Source organism: Giraffa tippelskirchi, chromosome 11 (genome assembly GCF_054371585.1).
Source record: "Giraffa tippelskirchi isolate mGirTip1 chromosome 11, T2T-mGirTip1v1.2.pri, whole genome shotgun sequence".
Taxonomy (NCBI): Eukaryota; Metazoa; Chordata; class Mammalia; order Artiodactyla; family Giraffidae; genus Giraffa; species Giraffa tippelskirchi.
In genome coordinates this window covers 66,197,904-66,218,207 of record NC_137285.1, presented here as the reverse complement: position 1 = coordinate 66,218,207, position 20,304 = coordinate 66,197,904, and positions in this window count along the sequence as shown.

The following is a 20,304-nucleotide window of genomic DNA, read 5'->3' as shown; positions in this document are numbered from 1 at the left end:
TTAGCACAGCACATCACCTGGAATGTTAGGTCCATGAATCAAGGTAAATTGGATATGATCAAGCAGGAGATGGCAAGATTGAATATTGACATCATAAGAATCAGTGAACTAAAATGGATGGGAAAGGACGAATTTAATTTAGATGACCAGTATATGAACTACTATGAGCAAGAATCTCTTAAAAGAATTGGAGTAGCCCTCATAGTCAACAAGAGACCAAAATGCAGTACTTGGGTGCAACCTCAAAAATGGCAGAATGACCTTCACTCATTTCCAAGGCAAACCATTCAACATCACAGTAATCCAAGTCTATGTCACAATCACTGATGCCAGAGAAGCTGACGTTGATCAGTTCTATGAAAGCCTATAACACTTCCTAGAATGAACACTGAAAAAAAAAAAAAAGAAAGATGTCCTTCTCATCATACAGGATTAGAATGCAAAAGTATAAACCCAAGAGACACCCAGAATAACAGGCAAGTTTGGCCTTGGAGTACAAAATAAAGCAGGGAAACTCCAGACATGTTTCTAATAAGCAGCCATGTTTAAAAACAATTGGACTGTGTTAGGATCTTTTACTTTTATCCTGTTTGTTTCACTTTTTCTGTTTCATATTCACTGCTCCCATTTCATTTAGTCTATGATTTTCCAATTTCTCCATCTCTCTTTTTTTTTTGATGTTCTTTTTCAAGCCTTTTATCAAGCATAGTAGAAAAGCTTTCAAATACATATATATAAATAATATGTATCATGTATATATTTTAGAAAAGTTATGACTTTTTTGCTTAACTAACAATTCTATGACATTTTGATTCCACATGTTTGACTTTGTATTAACAGAATTCTAGTTTTCTAATTTTAAAAAATAATATGCAACAAAAACTCCAATACTTTGGCCACCTAATGTGAACAGCCGACTCATTGGGAAAGACCTCGATGCTGGGAAAGAATTGAAGGGAAAAGGAGAAGGGGTGACAGAGGATGAGATGGTTGATAGCATCAACAACTCAATGGACATGAATTTTAAAAATTAATTGATTTATTTTAATTGGAGGTAAATTACTTTATAATATTGCGGTGGTTTTTGCCATACATCTACATGAATCAGCCACAGGTGCACATGTGTCCCCCATCCTGAACCCCTCTTACTTCCCTCCCCACCCCATCCTTTTGGGTTGCCCCAGAGCACATGCATTGTCATCTGTTTCACATATGGTAGTACACATGTTTCAACGCTATTCTCTCAAATCATCCCACCATCACCTTCTCCCACACAGTCCAATAGATTTGTGAGCAAACTCCCTGAGATAGTGAAGGACAGCCGTCTATGGCATGGGGTCACAAAGAATTGGACACGACTTACTGACTGAATAACAACAAAATGGTCGCATCTGACTCTTTGTGAGCCCATGGACTATACAGTCCATGGAATTCTCCAGATCAGAACACTGGAGTGGAGACATTTCCCTTCTCCAGGGGATCTTCCTAATCTAGGAATCGAACCCAGGTCTCCTGCATTTCAGGCAGATTCTTTACTACCTGAGCCACAAAGGAAGCCCAAGAATACTGGAGTGCATAGCCTATCCCTTCTCCAGCAGATCTTCCTGACCTGCACTGCAGGTGAATTCTTTACAACTCAGCTATCAGGGAAGCCTAGCAAGTGCCAAAAATCAACAGTCTTGAAATTTCCCTTATGTTTTGCTCAAAACTATAATTATATTAATAATTTTAACTTTAATTTAAAAAATTAATGACATTTACTACACGCATGCAAGTTGTGCAGCTTTAGCAACCATATTTGAATGAGGAGCAGGAGCAGTGGCAAAACTTTTCTTCCATTTCTCTGTAAAACAGAGAGCTCAACCTGATGCTTTGTGACAACCTAGAGGGGTGAATTGGAAAATTTGGAAAATTCAGCTGTGGCCACAGGACTGGAAAAGGTCAGTTTTCAGTCCAGTCCCAAAGAAAGGCAATGCCAAAGAATGCTCAAACTACTGCACAATCGCACTCATATCACATGCTAATAAAGTAATGCTCAAAATTCTCCAAGCCAGGCTTCAACAATATATGAACTGTGAACTTCTAGATGTTCAAGCTGGTTTTAGAAAAGGCAGAGGAACCAGAGATTAAGTTGCCAACATCTGCTGGATCATTGAAAAAGCAAGAGAGTTCCAGAAAAACATCTATTTCTGCTTTATTGACTATGCCAAAGCCTTTGACTGTGTGGATCACAATAAACTGTGGAAAATTCTGAAAGAGATGGGCATACCAGATCACCTGACCTGCCTCTTGAGAAACCTGTATGCAGGTCAGGAAGCAACAGTTACAACTGGACATGGAACAACAGACTGGTTCCAAATAGGAAACGGAGTATGTCAAGGCTGTATATTGTCACCCTGCTTATTTAACTCATATGCAGAGTACATCATGAGAAACGCTGGGCTGGAAGAAGCACAAGCTGGAACCAAGATTGCTGGGAGAAATATCAATAATCTCAGATATGCAGATGACACCACTCTTATGGCAGAAAGTGAAGAAGAACTAAAGAGCCTCTTGATGAAGGTGGAAGAGGAGAGTGAAAAACCTGCGTTAAAACTCACTATTCAGAAAACTAAGATCATGGCATCTGGTCCCATCACTTCATGGGAAACAGATGGGGAAACAGTGGCTGAGTTTATTTTGGGGAGCTCCAAAATCATTGCAGATGGTGACTGCAGCCATGAAATGAAAAGATGCTTACTCCTTGAAAGGAAAGTTATGACCAACCTAGACAGCATATTAAAAAGCAGAGACATTACTTTGCCAACAAAAGTCCGTCTAGTCAAGGCTATGGTTTTTCCAGTGGTCATGTATGGATGTGAGAGTTGGACTATAAAGAAAGCTCAACACTAAAGAATTGATGTTTTTGAACTGTGGTGTCGGAGAAGACCCTTGAGAGTCCCTTGGACTGCAAGGATATCCAACCAGTCCATCCTAAAGGAGATCAGTCCTGAATGTTCATTGGAAGGAATGATGCTGAAGCTGAAAGTCCAATACTTTGGCCACCTGATGCGAAGAGTTGACTCATTTGAAAAGACCCTGATGCTGGGAAAGATAGAAGGCAGGAAGAGAAGGGGCGGCAGAGGGTGAGATGGCTGGATGGCATCACCGACTCAATGGACATGAGTTTGGGTAAACTCCAGGAGTTGGTAATGGACAGGGAGGCCTGATTTGCTGCAGTCCATGAGGTTGCAAAGAGTTGGACATCACTGAGCGACTGAACTGAACTGAAGTGACTGAAAAGAGTGGGATGTAGTGGGCAGTAGGAGAGATATTTGAGTTGGAGGGGACTTATGTATGGTTATGGCTGATCCATCCATGTTGTTGTTTGACAGAAGCCAACACAGCATTGTAAGGCAATTATCCTCCAATTTAAAATGAATTTTAAAAAACCTTCTTCCACTAAACACATGTAAAATGATTTCAATAAGAAAATCTTTATCATTCAGAAAAATTAACAAATTATATTCAAATATATATCATTAAACAAAACTAGTCATGGATCTATGAAAACATTATTCAGTAATAAAATAGTAAGAATTTCTCGATGAAAACAGACATGATATATAAAATATGTAATGAAGGAGGAGCTAGGTGATTGTCACCAAAATGGTAGTGTAGGAGCTCCCAGACTACATCCTTCTCAAAAGACCAACAATTAAAGAGCTTTCCACAACAAAAACAACACTGGGAAGAGCTCTAGAGTCCCTTTAAGAAGTTTCAGCCTCAAAAATCTCAGAATAACTGAACAAGAAGAAAAAGCAGACAGCTTCATCCCATTCCTCAAGCCAGCACTGCTCTAAGCCAAGAGAAAACTTCCCAGGTACAGAAGAGTTTTCCTCATGGGAATGGTGGAGTGAGCAACCAGTTTCCCCAGCCATTCATAGCACTATGTGAAGGCCCCCCTTACTTTCACACAACCTAGACTGGCAAAGCTGAGGTGTATAGAAACAGCTGGAAACAAGGGAAAAAAACAGGGGCTACCAGTAGCAGTCACTCAGAAAGTGTGAGCACATTTCACAGTGACCTGCTCTGCAAACAAACCCAGCGGCTTTCACCACTGAAGGAACCAACCCTGAAGATTTCACCAGCTTTGGCCCCACAAGTATTAACATTTGCCATCTGAGTACCTCTCTACTTCCTGATCCCCAGCCTCACTGGGGCCCAGAAACTGTACCAGCAGTCAGCCCAAGCCTCTGCAGCTGTACAAGCACAAGACACTCCTCTAGATCACTGTGGGTGACATTCACCACCATAGACATACTCAGAGCTAACCCCTCCAGCTGTGCACTGGCCTTCCACTGACCTGACACTTGTCTCCTCTTTCCACTGCAGTGCACACCTCTGGTGGGAGACGGTGGAGCCATAGGAGAAGATGCCAGTAGACAAGGTCTCATATCTGCTGTGGGCCTGGATCAGGCCTGTCTCTGTCACTGGGCTGTATCACTGTAACTAGGACCTCCAGCTATGCAACGGTCACCCCCAGCCTTCTCTCTGTCAACAGCCTCCAGTGCCATGCTCCCATGGCAATGTTACAAAACATTGCCAAGTCCACGTGCCCAATGCACAGTAAGGCCAAACAATAATAAAACATTGGAGTTTGGAACAGAGAAAAGTTTATTACAGGGCCACGCAAGGAGATGAGTGGCTCATGTCTTAAGAGCCCCAAAGTTACTGAAGGCTTTCAGCAAAGCCCTTTTAAAAGCAAAATAGGGAGAAAGGAGCATGGTTAGTTGCAAACTTCCTGGTGTCAGATCCTTTGTTCTCAAAGTCAGGTCATGGTCAGGTAATGATGTTTCTGCAATTTTTTACCAAAGAATGTTATTATCTGTCCTGACAAGAAAGGGCAAGGTCCCAGGGTATAACTTTCACCCTCCAGGGTCCTCAGCCTGGCTAAGAGGAGGCAGCACTCAGTCAGAAGCTCCCTCAGGACCAAGTCCTCCGACTCTGCCCAACTGTCATCCCTGAGAGAGCCAGGCATCCAACCCAACTTCAGGCTCCTCAAGCCACCCAAAGTGGGGAGACTAAGTCCCAAAGGCTACAACCCAGGCAGACTGCCACTGTTATTACATCACAGAGACCAGGATAGGGGAGAGGTTCACCATTGCCTCAAGGTCTGGGCCAGGGTTACTGGGTGACCTTTGTGAAGGCTCTGAAGCCCTGCAGGACACAGTCCCAAGCCTGTTTTCTGGGTCCCCCAGCTCACCCACTAACCCAAGTCTGGGTGAGCTGGAGGGCCTCAGGGAGAAGGACAGGATCACTCTCTACCTCAGGATCACCACTCCACTGTTGTCTGAATCGTCTCATTCACTGTCCTTTCTTAACTGTTGGTTGCTTGTGGGCAGGACCCACTTCTGTGCAGACCAATGACTGAACAGGACTGCTAATGGTCCCATGGTAACCATTGCCAAGTAATAAGGGGCAGTGGGGTGGGAGGTGTAGTAATGGTCCACAGCAATGGCTCTGTGCTAAGGACTGGGTTATGTCATGCTCTATTACACTTGGACCTGCTACCAATACACACACTCTTGCACCTGACACCCTGCACCATTAGACTCAGAGTCACAGCACTTTCAAACATGCCTTTGCCCACAGATAAATGTCTTCTCTTTTTAAATTAGCTCATAAAGTGGCTGATTCTTCAAATGTGCAAACACCTATGCAAATCTATAGGGATCACAAACAGTCTGGGAAACATGACTCCACCAAATAAATACAAAGAAATGGAGATTCAGAAATTGCCTGAAAAGGAGTTCAAAATATTTGTTTTGAAGATGTTCAGAGATCTTCAAGAGAATGCAAATATATTTTTAAAAAAACTGTAAAAAATATAAGGAGAAAAATATGAGTGAAATGAGTTTATCTAAGAGATAAAAGCATGAAGAAGAACCAAAAAGAAGTTTAGGAGACAAAGAATGCAAGGACTGAACTAAGAAATTCAATAGAGAGTTTGAATAGCAGACTTGACTAAACAGAAGAAAGAATCGGTGAGTTCAAGGACAGATCAATTAAAATTACCCAATGAGAGGTGCAAAAAGAAAAAAATAGAATGAAGAATGAAATCAATGAAGAAAGCCTACATGACTTACAGGACTCCATTAGGAGAAGCAATTTTTTTACATCATTGGAGGCTCAGAAGAAGAGAGAGAGGAAGGATAGGATGCTTAAATAAAGAAACAGTGATAGAGAACTTCCCAAACCTGAGGATAGACTTGGACACCCAGGTTCATGAAGCTAATAGGTCATCCCCAAATTTCAACACCAAATGACCTTCTGTAAGACATTATAATAAATTAAAATAAAACAATCTAAAATCAAAGACAAAAAAATAAAGTTTTGAAAGAACCAAAAGAAAAAAAAAAAAGAAAACCTCTCATGCAAGGAAACCCCCATAACACTATCAGCTGAATTCTAAGTAGTGGTCAGGAGAGAGTGGGATGATATTTTCAAAATGTAGAAAAAGAAAACTATGAATCAAGAATACTTTACCCAAAAAGTGTTGCCTTTCAGAAATGAAGGTGTGATAAAGACTCTTCCTAACAAACAGAACTAAGAGAGCTCATCACCACTAGAACTGCCTTACACATAATTCAAAAAGGAGTTCTTCAAACTGAGATGAAAGTACATTACTTTAGTATAAAAACGTATGAAAACACAACACAGGCATGAACTCAGACTCATAATTCTCTAATATGATGGCGTGTTAAAGCACTTAATCCTCATATAAAGGTAATGGACAAAAGCATTAAAAATAGGTATAGCAACAAAGGATGTAAAATATAAAAAGATCTAAATTGTGACTTAAGAAACATAAAAGAAAGATTGGAGAAAGGCAGAACTTTGTACATGATTGAAGTTAAATCACTATCAACATAAAAAAGACTATTGTGTCTATGAGCTATTTTTTGTAAGCCTCATGATAATCACAAAGTAATAACTTACAGTAAATTTATAAAAAATAAAGAAAAGGAAATCAAAGTAAACCACTACAGGCAATAATATATTCAGAAAGAAAGGCATCAAGAGAGGAAGAAAAGAACAAGAGAACTACAAGACAACCAAAAACAATAAGATACATTACTAAATCTTTACTAATAAAAAAATTGCTCTAGTGGTAAATAGATCAAATTTTTTAATCAAAAGACACAGAGTGACTGTATGGATGAAAACAAAACAAAACAAACAAACAAACAAAAAAGCAGACTCAATTGTATCATATTCACAGTGTCAATAATAGAAATTCTCAAGGAAATCAAAGTGAATTGAATAAAATGAGACAAAATCAGCACCTGAAAGAATAATAAGATCATTCAGTAATAAGAGCTTTGAAATCAAGCATAAGAATTGAAAGAGACACGTGTACCCCAATGTTCATCACAACATTGTTTACAATAGCCAGGACATGGAAGCAACCTAGATGTCCACCAGCAGACGAATGGATAAGGAAGCTGTGGTACATATACACAATGGAATATTACTCAGCCATTAAAAAGAATACATTTGAATCAGTTCTATTGAGATGGATGAAACTGGAGCCCATTATACAGAGTGAAGTAAGCCAGAAAGAAAAACACCAATACAGTATACTAGTGCATATATATGGAATTTGAAAGATGGTAACGATAACCCTATATGTGAGACCGAATAAGAGACACAGATGCATAGAACAGTCTTATGGACTCTGAGGGAGAAGGTGAGGGGGGGACGTTCTGAGAGAATAGCATCGAAACATGTATATTATCATATGTGAAACAGAACACCATTCCATGTTCGGTGCATGAGACAAATGCTCAGGGCTGGGGCAATGGGATGACCCAGAGGGATGGGATGGGGAGGGAGGTAGGAGGGTGGTTCAGGATGGGGAACACATGTAAACCCATGGCTGATTCATGTCAATGTATGGCAAAAACCACTACAATATTGTAAAGTAATTATCCCCCAACTAAAATAAATAAATTTATTAAAAAAAAAGAAATATGGAATTTAAATAAAAAAGTAAAATTTTATGTTTCATATGACTATATTATTATTATTGTAGAGTTGTATAATGATCATTGAATTGATAATTAATCTCTCCAGAAATGAGAAGGTAGCCTTTAAGAGGAGAATTATCATTGTTAATAAATATAATTATCAAATATTTTGTATTAAAAAGAAGTCAAAAAAGAATACAGAATGTTAAGTTAGATTCACATATGTGAAAAATGTCAGGATGAACAATAGCAACAAAAACTAAAGGCAAAATAAAGTACATGATTTCTTACTTTCTCTAGTTCTATTTATGGAGTCCCTGTTAGTGCTAAGTCTTACTTCAATTTAAAAATTAAATTGTCATATATACATAGAGTTCAAAATGTTTGAAGAATGTTTGTTGAAGTATCACAAGCTAGTATTGTGTTAAATTTGCAAATCATTACCTATTTCTTTAAGCAAGCATTTATGGAATGCCAAGAGATTATCCAAGTTTCTTTCTGTGAGAAATTTTAACTAAAAAAAATTAACACCAAAGGCATCAAAAATGCAAAAAGCATAAAATTCTATTTATTACTTAATACACATCTACAGTACTTTTTCCTAATTTTATCTGATATTTTTGACCATTCTTCATAGATAACCTCAGATATGCAGATGACACCACTCTTATGGCAGAAAGTGAAGAACTAAAGAGCCTCTTGATGAAGGTGAAAGAGGAGAATGAAAAAGATGCATTAAAACTCACTATTCAGAAAACTAAAATCATGGCATCCGGTCCCATCACTTCATGGCAGATAGATGGGGAAACAGTGGAAACAGTGGCTGACTTTATTTTGGGGGGTTCCAAAATCACTGCAGATGGTGGTTGCAGCCATGAAATTAAAAGATGCTTACTCCTTGGAAGGAAAGTTATGACCAACCTAGACAGCATATTAAAAAGCAGAGACATTACTTTGCCAACAAAGGTCTGTCTAGTCAAGGCTATGGTTTTTCCAGTGGTCATGTATGGATGTGAGAGTTGGACTATAAAGAAAGCTGAGCACCAAAGAATTGATGCTTTTGAACTGTGGTGTTGGAGAAGACTCTTGAGAGTCCCTTGGACTGCAAGGAGATCCAATCAATCCATCCTAAAGGAGATCAATCCTGGGTGTTCATTGGAAGGACTGATGTTGAAGCTGAAACTCCAATACTTTGGCCACCTGATGCGATGAGCTGACTCATTTGAGAAGACCCAAATGCTGGGAAGGATTGAGGGCAGGAGGAGAAAGGGACGACAGAGGATGAGATGTTTGGATGGCATCATCGACTCGATGGACATGGGTTTGGGTGGACTCCGGGGGTTGGTGATGGACAGGGAGGCCTGGTGTGCTGCGATTGATGGGGTCGCAAAGAGTCAGACACGACTGACCGATTGAACTGAACTGATTCACCATTTTGTTCCACTACCTTCTGCCATTTTTCAGACTTCATAAGTCTATCCTCTCAAAACTTATCTTTTTGAGCAAAGAGCTGTTCTGGGTGCCTTTTATAGTCTTCCAGGGAATTGCAATTTTTTTTTCCATTAAGATAATTTTGTAAAGACCAAAATAATTGGAAATCTATCTGAGTTACAATGCCTGGTGAATATGGCAGTTGAGTCAGAACTTCCCAGCCCAACTGTAACAATTTTTGCCGGGTCATCAAAGAAACATGCATTATCCTGATGGAAGATTATGCATTTTCTGTTGACTAATTCTGGATGTTTTTTGTCAAGTGTTGCTTTCAGTTGGTCTAATTGAGAGCAGTCCTTGTTGGAATTAATCATTTGGTTTTCCAAAAAGAGCTCATAATTAGAGGACTCCCTTCTGATCTCACCATATATACATCACCTTCTTTGGATGAAGACTGGCCTTTGGTGTGGTTTGGTGGTGGTTCATTTCACTTGTCTCATGAACTCTCCCATTCCACATTATTATAAAGTATTCAATTTTTATTGCCCATCACAATTTGTTTTAAAAACAGAAAGTATTTGTTATGTTTAAGTAGAGAATTTCACGCAGAAGTCAAGGAGATTTTTTTTTTAGATTTTAACTTATATGGTACCCAAACATCAAAGTGATTAACATAAACAGGGTGTCAGTTGCTCCGTCATGTCTGACTCTTTGTGACCCCACAAACTGTAGCCTGCCAGGCTCCTCTGTCCATGGGATTCTCCAGGCAGGAATACTGGAGTGGGTTGCCATTTCCTTTTCCATGGGATCTTCTTGAACCAGAGATCAGACCTGCATCTCCCACACTACAGGCAGATTCTTTACCATCTGAGCAACAGGAAACATAACCAAGCTGGTAACAAATTATTTTCAACTCTCGATTCGGATATTTTGAGTATGTCTTCTATCTCCCATAGTATATAACATTGAATGTTCCTAACTAATATCTTTGATTTGATCAACTTCAACTGTTTTACCCAACGATGGAGCACTGTCCAACAAGAGATCTCCAGCACAAAAGTTTGCAAACCACTTTTGACACATTCAATCAGTCACAGCATCTCTCCACACACTGCACAAATTCTTTCTTTGCATTTTACTTGTGTTTTTAACCTTGAAATAATAAAGATTTTTTTCTTCCATCTTCAATATTAAAATAGCTACACAAAAATTCACCAATTTCAATATTTTTTTAATGCATGCTGATATGACAGCTCTTACATTATAATATAACAGAATTGTTTTGAATGAAATTAAAGAAAACTAACCTGTACTAGGCGGCTTCCCTGGTGGCTCAGATGGTAAAGAATCTGCCTGCAATGCAGGTGACCCAGATTCAATTCCTGGGTTAGGAAGATCTCCTGGAGAAGAAATGGCAGAGGAGCCTGGCAGCCTACCATCCATGGGGTTGCAAAGAGTCGGACACAGCTGAGGAACTCATGAAAGCCCTTCTAGAGCCATCTTATGGTAAAAAATGAACTTTTTGACCAATTCAATCTTTTCAGTTGTTTGATTTGATTTGGTAATATTTTGCCAAAAGATATTTGCATATATGATCATGAAAGACATTGGTCTTTTGTTTTCCTTTTCTTGCAATGTCTTTGGTTTTAGAATCAGAGTAATGTTAAGTTCATAAAATGAGTTTATTCTCTTATATTTTTTACATGACATTGTGCATGATTGTAATTATTTTTTCTTTAAATATTAGGTAAAATTTGCCATTGTAGCCATCTACACCTGAAGATTTCTTCATTGGTGGTGTTTATGAATTCAATTCCTTCGATAGATATAGAATTCTTCTGGTATAGTAATAATTTTTACCATCATTTTCCATAGAGAGAAGAGAAAAATATTCAGTCTTCCTTCCAGCATGGTTGATAGATATCGGTTGTTTTATTAGTGATACGATGCATAAAATATGAACCTGTCGCATTGACATATCCACTATTTGTAAAATACAGGTTTTGCTCCCCAACACAGGAGGTCTGATTATATACAATTTTTAAACAATTCTCATGGAAAAAGAAAATGCATGGTCTTTTTATAAATACAACCTTTATTATTATATACTTTATTAAGTATACACTCTATATATTTATAGAACAATATTCTTTATACTTACACTGTAATCCATTGTATTCTCTCTCTCTCTATATATATGTATATTGTATACTTATATTCATTATATTATATAATGCTGTTAGAATAAAACTTTCTTTTTTTTTTTTTACCAGATGTAGAATGAGAATCTATTCCTCCATTCACAATTCCCATGTCTCATGTTTGGAAGACTTTTCCATAGATTAGCTTCTGGGTTCATAGTTTACAAACTGGCTTCTGACTTTATAGATTATTTCTTTTGTACACTTAGAGCTCCCTTAATCACAGAATGTCACACATTAGACTAAACATAGTGATGACAGGTGTAAATTTCTAAGTCCTAACACAAAAAGGCTAAGGCTTCAGAGAGACCAAAAAAAACTTGAAACAATATTTTGACTATAAGATAAAAAAATACTACAAACAAGAGTTAGTGTAAGACTAAATAAGTATTGAATAAGAAAAAAACATAGCATTATAATTATCAAAAATGTTATAAAAGATAGAATCACTGTATAATTGTAGAAGGCATAGTAAATAATGAAGAAAAATATATTGAAAATAATTTGTGGTAAATAGAGTGGAAACTATTAATCAAAATTCATTAAACTACAAGGAAAATATACAGAGATTTAGCTAAAAGTTTGACCATAATTGAGACTTCAAAATAAAAAAAAACACTGTCATAAATAAAATTAATTAATAAAATAAGTAGGCATAGTAAATGTCAACTTGAAACAAGAAATGTATCTTATTTTATAGCATATGCCAATATTCATATGACCATTTACTTAGCCACTCACAAAAAGAAACTTAATATAAGACATAGATGTATTAATTCCTACTTTTACTATATTGACTACAATATATCAATTTATAAATTAAAAGCAAAATACTTGTGAGTGGAAATATTTCTTAATAAAATAAAGAATTGAAGAAAAAATTAAGAATATATTTCAAAAGATGAAAATAATGAATATAAATACAGTGTATACAACTAAAACATTTCTACTAGAAAATAAAAAAATAATTTGCATTCTTTTATTGTTAATAGACAACATTAACCAGAGTTATGAAAAAGTTTATGGTTTCAAATTTAAAGAATATACAAAGTATAATAAACTTGAAAATCAAGATAAGGATGATGAGTTTTTAGTAAATTTTAATATGAAATCTATAGAACTAAACTGGAAAACTCAAAGAGAACTATTTCAGTAGCAAACTGAAAAAAACACTCAAGAGCTACTCTCAACCACAGTTGGGGAAGAAAATCAGTTAAATTTGACAACTCTTTGGAGAAATATTTTAAGCTTTCAAATTTATGATGTTGCAATCTATACTTAAAAGCTTAGAAAAATTCTGAAATTGTTATTTCATAAAACAAATGTGTTTATTTACTCAAATTCATTTAGTGCCAAACAGTCTATCTCAATTATGAACATAAGTGTGAAAAATTTGCTTTTAAAATGATATACTTACATACAGAATTTATTTTTACTATATAAAATATCCCACTATAGCTAAACAAATTTCTTGAGAAATCTGTGTATAGCTCAACAGATTTCCTGAGAAATCTGTATGCAGGTCAAGAAGCAACAGTTAGAACTGGATGTGGAATAACAAACTGGTTCCAAATCAGGAAAGGAATACATCACCTTGGGTGTATACTGTCACTGTGTTTATTTAACTTATATGCAGAGTACATCACGAGAAATGCTGGGCTGGAAGAAACACAAGTTGGAATCAAGATTGCCAGCAGAAATATCAATAACCTCAGACATGCAGATGACACCACGCTTATGGCAGAAAGCAAAAAAGAACTAAAGAGCCTCTTGATGAAAGTGAAAGAGGAGAGTGAAAAAGTTGGCTTGAAACTCAACATTCAGAAAACTAAGATCATGGCATCTGGTCCCATCACTTCATGGCAAATAGATGGGGAAACAGTGAAAAGTGAGAAACTTTATTTTTGGGGGGCTCCAAAATCACTGCAGATGGTGACTACAGCCATGGAATGAAAAGACACTTACTCCTTGGAAGGAAAGTTATGACCAACCTAGACAGCATATTAAAAAGCAGGGACATTACTTTGTCAACAAAGTTCCATTTAGTCAAAGCTAGTTTTTCCAGTAGTCATGTATGGATGTGAGAGTTGGACTCTAAAGAAAGCTGAGCACTAAAGAATTGATGCTTTCGAACTGTGGTGTTGGAGAAGATTCTTGAGAGTCCCTTGGACTGCAAGGAGATCCAACCAGTCCATCCTAAAGGAAATCAGTCCTGAATATTAATTGGAAGGACTGATGCTGGAGCTGAAACTCCAATACTTTAATGCGAAGAGCTGACTCATGGAAAAGACTCTGATGCTGGAAAAGATTGAAGGCAAAAGGAGAAGGGGATGACAGAGGAGGAGATGGTTTGATGGCATCACCGACTCAATAGACTTGAGTTTGAGCAAGCTTGGGGATTTGGTGATGGACAGGGAAGCCTGACGTGCTGCAGTCCATGGGGTCACAAAGAGTCGGACATGACTGAGTGAAGCAGGGTGACAATATACAGCCTTGACGTACTCCTGTCCCAATTTTGGATCAGTCCACTGTTCCATGTCTGGTTTTAACTGTTGTTTCTTGACTTGTAAACAGGTTTCTCAGGAGGCAGGCAGGTATGGTGGTCTGGTATTCCCCTCTCTTGAAGAATTTTTCACGATTTGTAGTTGTCCACACAGTCAAAGGTTTTAGCGTAGTCAATGAAGCAGAGGTAGATGTTTTTCTGGAATTCTCTTGTTTTGTCTATGATACAATGGTTGTTGGCAATTTGATCTCTGGTTTCTCTTCCTTTTCTAAATCCAACTTGAACATCTGGAATTTCATAGTTCACGTACTGTTGAAGCCTGGCGTGGAGTACTAGTTCAATGAAATCGAGTGAAAACAATATATGAATGAAAAGATAGAACTGAGTGATAAAGAAAACTTAGATCAGAGATTCTTGACCTAATAAAAGTCTAAATGACAATTACAGGAGGCACTGAAATTACCAACATTTCCTCTTTGAAAAACAGACTCATGGATTTATATTCTATGCACTGTATTTATAATAATAAAGGATTATAAAGTATTTTTCTAATATCAACATAAGAAAATATTGATGAGCTATCCAAACTGTATTAGTGAATAAAACATAATATATAAGAATCTACAAATGGTCATATCTACTTTGATAATTGTATTGAAAAACATCAGATAGACATACATGTAAGAAACTAAAATTTGCATTGGGTTCTTCTTTCTATTATATCTACTATAATACAGGGAAAGGCTACAAGCATCTGCTTCAAATTCTCCCATTAAAATTTTTACATGAAGATTCAGTAAAAATTCAATAGAAAGGAAAATATACACATGTAATTTCTTCAGGAATAAATTCTGATCTAATTTTAGAACTCTGGGGCATCTGTTACATTAGGATATGCTTGTTTCTAATGTTTTTAATATTAACACTCAACATTGATCTTTCTTCTGAGCCCAGGAATCCATTAAATATGATGGGATAAACATTTTTTAAGCAGTGACCTAGAATCCTGAAACATGAGAGAACTCCAAAAGATTATAACTTGTCTTTTGATAGACTTAATGTAGTGTGTTGGGTAGAGCCTCTCCCCCACTCCACCCACCAACTTCTTGTCTATCCAAGAATTTCAGACTGTGACCTTATTTGGAAATGGGAGCTTTGCAGATGTAATTATCTAAGGATCAAGATGAACTCATGGGCTTCCCAGGTGGCACTATTGGTAAAGAACCTGCCTGCCAATGCAGGAGATGTAAGAGATGGGGGTTTGACCCCTGGATTGAGAAGATCCCCTGGAGGAGGGCATAGCAACTCACTCTAGTATTCTTGCCTGGAGAATCCCATGGACTGAGTAGCCTCCCGGAATACAGTCCATAGGGACGCAAAGAGTCGGACACAACAGAAGCCACTTAGCACACACCCATGCAAAGTAAACTCATGCTGGTTTAGGGTTGGCCCTAAATCCAATGAAAAATACATGAACAGGGAGGGGGGAGAAGGCCACTTGAAGACAGAAGCAGAGATTAGAGCAATGCGGCCACAAGCCAAGGACCCACAAAGAGCTGGAAGAGGTAATGAAACATTTTCCCTAGAACCTTTAGAGGTAGTGTGACTGCCAATACCTTGACTTCTGTCCTCCAGAACCATGAAAGGATAACCCTGTTATGTTTGCAGCAATTTGTTTCAGCAGCCACAAGAAACTAATACAATGGGCATGCTCTACTCCAGTGCTCCAGTGCTTCACAGACATAAAGAGTTAATCTGTAGGCAGGTGTTCATGTCCATTGAATCAGTGATGTGATCCAACCATCTTATCCTCTGTTGCCCTTTTCTCCTTCTGCCTACAATCTTTTATAACATCAGGGTCTTTTCCAATGAGCTGGCTCTTCACATCTGGTGGTCAAATTATTGGAGCTTCAGTTTCAGCATCAGTCCTTCCAATGAGTATTCAGGGTTTATTTTCTTTAAGATTGACTGTTTGATCTCATTGTTGTCCAAGGGATTCTCAAGAGTCTTCTCCAGCACCACAGTTTGGAAGCATCAGTCCTTCAGCCCTCTGTCTTCTTTATTGTCCAGCTCTCACATCCATACACGACTACTAGAAAGACCATAGCCTTGACTATGAGGATTTTGTAGCAAAGTAATGTCTTTGCTTTTTAGCACACTGGCTAGTTTGCCATAGCTTTTCTGCCAAGAAGCAATCGTCTTCTTATTACATGGCTACAGTCACCATCCACAGTGATGTTAGAGCCCAAAACGGGATAATCTGTCACAACTTCCACCTTTTCCTCTTCTATTTGCCATGAAATGATGGGACTGGATGCCATGATCTTAGTTTTTCTCAATACTGAGTTTTAAGCCAGCTTTTTCTCTCTCCTTCACCCTCATTAAGAGGTTCTTTAGTTCTTCTTTGCTGTCTGCCATTAGAGTGGTATCATCCCCATATCTGAGGTTGTTGATATTTATCTGGGCAGTCTTGATTCCAGCTTGTAATTCATCCAGCCTGGCATTTCACATGACATGATCTGTGTATAAGTTAAATAAACAGGGTGACAATAAACAGCCTTGTTGTACTCCTTTCTCAATCCTGAACCAGTCAGTTGTTCCATATAAGGTTCTAACTGTTTCTTCTTGACCAGAATACAGGTTTTTGCAGGAGACAGGTAAGATGGTCTGGTATTCTCATCTTTTTAAGAGTTTTCCACAGTTTGTTATGATCCACACAGTCAAAGGCTTTAGCATACTCAATGAAACAGAAGCGTTTTTCTGGAAATCCCTTGCTTTCTCTATGATCCAGCAAATGTTGGCAATTTGATCTCTGGTTCCTCTCCCTTTTCTAAACCAAGCTTGAATATCTGGAAATTCTCAGTTCACATGATGCTGAAGCCAAGCTTGGAGGATTTTGAGCATAACCTTACTAGTATGGGAGATGAGTGCAATTGTCCAGTGGTTTAAACATTCTTTAGTATTGCCCTTCTTGGAAATTTGAATGAGGATTGATCTTTTCCAGTCCTGTGGCCACTGCTGGGTTTTTCATATTTGCTGATATTTTGAGTGCAGCACTTTAACACCACCATCTCTTAGGATTTTAAATAGCTCTGCTAGAATTACATCACCTCCACTAGCTTTATTGGCAACAGTGCTTCCTAAGGTCCACCTGACTTCATACTCCAGAATGTCTGGCTCTAAGTGAGTGACCACACCATTGTGGTTATCTGGGTCATTAAGATCTTTTATGTACAGTTCTTCTTTGTATTCTTGCCATCTCTTCTTGATCTCTTCTGCTTCTCTTAGGTCTTTACTGTTACTGTCATTTATTGTGCCTTTCTTTGGATGAAATATTCCTTTGATATTTCCAATTTTCTTGAAGGGATCTCTAGTCTTTCCCTTTTATTGTATTCCTCTATTTCTTTGCATTGTTCATTGAAGAAGGCCTTCTTGTCTCTCCTGGTTATTCCCTGGAACTCTGCATTTAGTTTGGGTGTATCTTTCCCTCTCTCTCTTGCTTTTCACTTCTCTTTCCTTGGCTATTTGTAAAGCCTCCTCAGACAACCACTTTGCCTTCTTGAATTTCTTTTTCTTTGGGATGGTTTTGTTCACTGCTTCCTGTACAATATTACAAACCTCTGTCCATAGCACTGCAGGCACTCTGTTTACAGATCTAATCCCTTGAACCTATTTATCACCTCCACTGTATATTCATAGGGGATTTGATTTAAGTCACCTGATAGGCCTACTTTCTTTGGTTTAAGCTGAAAGTTTGCTATGAGGAGCTGATGATCTGAAACACAGTCAGCTCTAGGTCTTGTTTTTGCTGAATGTACACATCTCCTCCATCATCAGCAACAAAGAATGTAATCAATTTGATTTCAATATTGACTATTTGGTGATGTCCATGTGTTAAGTCATATCTCGTGTTGCTGAAAATGGGTGTTTGTTATGACCAGTGCATTCTCCTGGCAGAATTCTGTTAGCCTTTGCCCTTCCTCATTTTGCACTTCAAGGCCAAACTGGCCTGTTACTCCAGGTATCTCTTGAATTCCTTCTTTTGCATTCCAATCCCCTATTGGAATGAAACAGAACTTATTTTTTTTTTCAGTATTAGTTCTCGAAGGTCTTGTAGGTCTTCATAAAACTGATTAACTTCAGCTTCTTCAGCATCAGTGGTTGAGGCATAGACTTGGATTACTGTGATGTTGAGTGGCTTGCCTTGGAAATGAACTGAGATCATTCTGTCATTTTTGAGGTTGCTGTATTTTGGACTCATTGATTATGAGTCCAAAAGTAACCAAGTACTGCATTTTGGACTCATTGATTATGAGGGCTACTCCATTTCTTCTATGTAATTCTTGCCCACAGTAGTAGACATAAGGGTCACTGAATTAGATTCACCTATTCCTGTCCATTTTAGTTCACTGATTCCTGAGTTGTCAATGTTTACTCTTGCCATCCCCTGCTTGACCACATCCAATTCACCTTAATTCATGGACCTAACGTTCCATGTTCCTGTGGAATATTGTTCTTTACAGCATTGGATTTTACTTTCATCATCAGACACAGCCACAACTGAGTGTCATTTCCACCTTGACCCAGCCACTTCATTCTTTCTGGAGCTATTAGTCATTGTCCTCTGCTCTTCCCCAGTAGAATATTGAACACCTACTAACCTTGGGGGCTCATCTTTTAGTGTCATATCTTTGTGCCTTTTTATACAGTTCATGAAGTTCTCACCTCAAGTATACTGTGGTGGTTTCCATTCCCTTCTCCAGTGTATCACATTTTGTCAGAACTCTTCAATATGACCCTTCTGTCTTGGGTAGCCCTACACCGCATGGCTCACAGTTTCATTGAGTTATGCAAGCCCCTTCACCATGACAAGGCAGTGATCCATGAAGGGGATTTAATACATCACTGAATCAATTGTAAATAATGTGTAATAATGGTGCTAAAATTTTAATTCTTCTTAAGGTACGTATTTTGGGGGAAAAGTTAGTTCAATAATTCAATCCTCTATTTCTTCATATCTTCTTCCTTTTAAAATATTTTTAAAGTTAATTTTAAAGTTAATTTACAATTAAACTTCAAAGTTAATTTGTCAAACCACAGACTCCCCTGGTGGCTCAGTGGTAAAAAATCCACCTGCAATGCAGGAGACACAGGTTCAATCCCTGTATCAGAAAGATCCCCTGGAGGAGGGCATGGCAATCCACTCTCATTCTTGTTGGGAAAATCCCATGGACAGAGGAGCTGAGCAGGCGACTGTCCATGTGTAGCAAAGAGTTAGACACGACTGAATTGATGGAGCATGCACACACAGACTTTATATATTAACTTTTTTTTGACATATGTTTTATTAATATCAATTTAGCCTTCACATTTTATAAGATGCTATAATCAAAGTACTTTTTAAAAAAATTTACGTAAATGGTATTTTATCTTCTCTTGAAATTCATCAAAGAATAAAGAGCAAATTTCACCCTTCATGTGCAACTCACCATAGGCAAGGTGATCTCCGCTGTCATTTTACATATTGTATTCAAGAGTGACTTTATTTATTCCTTCCTAATATTTCCTTTTATATATGAAATTACTTGCTCACACTTTGCCATTCTTGCATTCTTTCCCTGCCCAAGGACCAGTAGTGTTGGCTCCATCTGAGCTTTCTCAGGGTTTCCCACACGGTCCATATGTTAAGCTCAGAAGGGTTCCAGTATAACTCAACCTTTATGGGCTGTTTTTCCCGCCAACATATTGTATTAGGTTGGCATCTAAAGGGTATGTAAAATTTATGGCTAATTCAATGGTCCAAAGTCATAGTAGCAGAAATCTGTTAAGAAACGATCATATCATTTTAAGGAAACTATCTGGTCATGATTTGCTACCTTCAAAACCTACCAGACCAGATTACAAATCCTGTGAGAAATTAAAACCAAAGTGGCACCGATTACCAACCTTTTGAGATTGATATAAACAAAAGAGATATATACCATTTAGAATACTGAAAGCCAGAGAAATGCCTTTGTTCTTTAAAACTGAAACATGTCAACATTTTCAGAAGGTAATCATATTGTTATTCTTATAGTGGTTTGTTGGTTTAGTCGATAAGTTATGTCCAACTCTTGTGGCCCCATGGACTGTAGCCTGCCAGGCTCCTCTGTCCGTG